General features: G+C 43.9%; 1 pseudogene; it reads left to right on the forward strand.

Annotated features, from left to right (window-relative positions):
- Nucleotides 1-587: 587 nt before the first annotated feature.
- On the forward strand, nucleotides 588-1,107 carry LOC105468945 (mitochondrial import receptor subunit TOM20 homolog; annotated as a pseudogene).
- The last annotated feature ends 2,356 nt before the right edge of the window (nucleotides 1,108-3,463 follow it).

The following is a 3,463-nucleotide window of genomic DNA, read 5'->3' on the forward strand; positions in this document are numbered from 1 at the left end:
TCATCCCTAACTCCTGAGTCCAGATGGACCCTCACAGGATGTGCTGGAAATAATTCTTTTTTTTTTTTTTTTTGTGAGATGGAGTTTCACTCTTGTTGCCCAGGCTGGAGTGTAGTGGCGTGATCTCAGCTCACTGCAACCTCTGCCTCCCAAGTTCAAACGATTCTCCTGCCTCAGTCTCCCGAGTAGCTGGGACGACAGGCATGCGCCACCATGCCTGGCTGATTTTGTATTTTTAGTAGAGACAGGGTTTCTCCATGTTGGTCAAGCTGGTCTCGAACTCCCGACCTCAGGTGATCCACCTGCCTCAGCCTCCCAAAGTGCTGGGATTACAGGCATGAGCCACCGTGCCCGGTAGCTGGGAGGAATTCTAAGATGACCCACCAACATTCCCAGCCATTGTTGTCCACATACCTTCTCCCAGTTATTCAGGCTAGGTACTGTGGTGAAGGGGTTTGCACATGTAATTAAGTTCCCCAATCAATTGACCTAGAAATAGGGATTATCTAGGCAAGCCTGATCTAATCACATGAGCCCTTTAAAAGTTTTCTCAGGCTTTCCGAGTCCCTGACCCGCGGGCGTTGGGTATGAGTGGCAACCTCCGCCCTGAGGGTTCGTGGCCCACCACTCCTTCGCAGTCCCTGCCGCCACCGTCCATGGTCTGCATTGTAGAGAAGACTGTGGGTTGGAAGAGCGCCATCGCCGTCAGTGTATGCTGGGCCCTTTTTATCGGGTACTGCATCTACTTCGACCACAAAAGACGAAGTGACCCCAGCTTCAAGAACAGGCTTTGAGAACGAAGAAACAGAAGCTTCCCAAGCAGAGAGCTGGGTTTTCCAACTTACCTAACCTTAAAGATGCTGAAGCTGTTCAGAAATTCTTCCTTGAAGAAACACAGCTTGGTGAAGAGTTACTAGCTCAAGGTGAATATGAGAAGGGTGTAGACCATCTGACACATGCAATTGCTGTGTGTGGACAGCCACAGCAGTTACTGCAGGTCTTACAGCAAACTCTTCCACCACCAGTGTTCCAGATGCTTCTGACTAAGCTCCCCAAAATTAGAGAATTATAAGTGCTCAGAGCTTGGCTGAAGATGATGTGGAATGATAAACAAATGTCAACATAATAAAATCTTAGTTAAAAATATTTAAGGCCAGGCGCTGTGGCTCACGCCTGTAATCCCAGCACTTTGGGGGGGCCGAGGCAGATGGCTCATGAGGTCAGGAGTTCGAGACAAGCCTGGCCAACATGGTGAAACTCCATCTCTACTGAACATACAAAAAATTAGCCGGGTGTGTTGGCAGGCACCTGTAAGCCCAGCTACTCGGGAGGCTGAGGCAGGATAATCGGTAGAACCCAGGAGGCGGAGGTTGCAGTGAGCTGAAACCATGCCATTGCACTTCAGCCTGGGCGACAGGGTGAGCGCTCCATCTCAAAAAAAAAAAAAAAAGTGTGTGTGTGTATATATATATATATATATATATATATATATTTAAAATTCTTGGTAGTTGAGCAGCTCTGGGGAAATAAGGGCAAATATGCTTGTTATGAACTACACTGAAATCTACCAAAGTTAATGTTTACTTTGTGTAGATCCATTTGTCTTTTTTCCCAGTGAAAAGTGTATTTTGATAGAGAACTTTTCATTTTATAAACACACTATGAATTACTGAAATATTATGGATTTTGTTTATTCTAGAAACATAGTTAAACTGTACATATGACATGGCTTATGTTAAAAATACCCAGTGCTCAGTTTTGAAAATAGGGGGGAAAAAGAAAAAGTATAGGAGAAACTGAAGAATGTACACTTTTTTAGCTTGTACATTTTGCTGTAAATCCGGAAATTTGATAGACTTGATTGTGTTTGTGAAAACTGAGCGTTAAAGTTTTTGAGCAATCATTTATTTCCATTTAATCGCTTAGACATAAATATGTGAGGTGTGCTGCTGTCCTGTGTTAACAACTTCATTCCCTTTCTGTATATCGGTCTTGAAATGCTTTGTTTAAATCAGTGGGCTTAATGTGTTCTGGGTATTTACCTCCTTGTATTTTAAATATATGTAGTTGCAAATAGCACCAGGAATTAGAGCTATGTACACCCCTAATCTAGCCTTGTGAGATTCACCAGTTCCTGTGTGCTCACTTTCCCTCCATTTTTTACGTGAGAGAATGTGTCTGCTGATCACCAAAGTGTTCCTTTCAGCTTCTGATTCACTGGGTTCTGATAAGCATCTTTAAATCCACCTTAACCTAAGGAATGTATGTGGGCAACCAGGCCTTGCATTTTTTTATATTCTGAATTTTGCATGCTTGTCTTAGTATTTCCGAATTGATTTTTTTTTCTTTTTTTTTTTTTTGAGACAGAGTTTCGCTCTTGTTGCCCAGGCTGGGGTGCAATGGCATGGTCTTGGCTCACCGCAACCTCCGCCTCCCAGGTTCAAGCGATTCTCCTGCCTCAGCCTCCCGAATAGCTGGAATGACAGGCATGCACCACCATGCCCGGCTAATTTTTTTGTATTTTTAGTAGAGACAGGGTTTCTCCATGTTGGTCAGGCTGGTCTCGAACTTCTGACCTCAGGTGATCTGCCAGCCTTGGCCTCCCAAAGTGCTGGGATTATAGATGTGAGCCACCGCGCCTGGCCAAATTGATCTTTTTTTTTTTTTTTTTTTTTTTTTTTTGAGACGGAGTCTCGCTGTGTCGCCCAGGCTGGAGTGCAGTGGCCGGATCTCAGCTCACTGCAAGCTCTGCCTCCCGGGTTTTTACGCCATTCTCCTGCCTCAGCCTCCCGAGTAGCTGGGACTACAGGCGCCCGCCACCTCGCCCGGCTAGTTTTTTGTATTTTTTAGTAGAGACGGGGTTTCACCGTGTTAGCCAGGATGGTCTCGAACTCCTGACCTCGTGATCTGCCCGTCTCGGCCTCCCAAAGTGCTGGGATTACAGGCTTGAGCCACCGCGCCCGGCCTGATCTTTTTTTAATGGTATAACTATCTTGTTGATTTTCACTGAAATTATATGGTTCTGTCACTTCTCTGTAAATTAATCTGAAACTTTTAAGGTAACTGGGATGATCTGCTTGTAAAAATGTTTGTTGCCTTTTGCTTTTATCGTCAATGTACCAAATCCTACTTCAACTTAATTTATCTTGTTAAACGATGAGAGTAAGTTACAACCTTGTGACTGAAAACTTGAAAAGAATGGAGCAGGTGGGACCTCTTATTCTCAAATAGTGACATATTTTCCGTAGTCACAGATTCCATTTCAGAATTGAGTAAGGATCCTTGGTACTTGGCGGCATCTGTTGAACTGAGTAGCATTTCTCATTGTAAAGATTGCCTTTATTCTGTCTAAACTTCTGTGGAAAGATCCCAAAGACTTTTCCTATGTTCTAGGCATTTTATTTTGGTTTACTTACAAACTCTTCTTAATCTTTATTAACCTTGGGTTTTTGTGGTGTAGTGG

The sequence above is a fragment of the Macaca nemestrina genome, chromosome 12 (genome assembly GCF_043159975.1).
Source record: "Macaca nemestrina isolate mMacNem1 chromosome 12, mMacNem.hap1, whole genome shotgun sequence".
In the NCBI taxonomy this organism is placed as follows: Eukaryota; Metazoa; Chordata; class Mammalia; order Primates; family Cercopithecidae; genus Macaca; species Macaca nemestrina.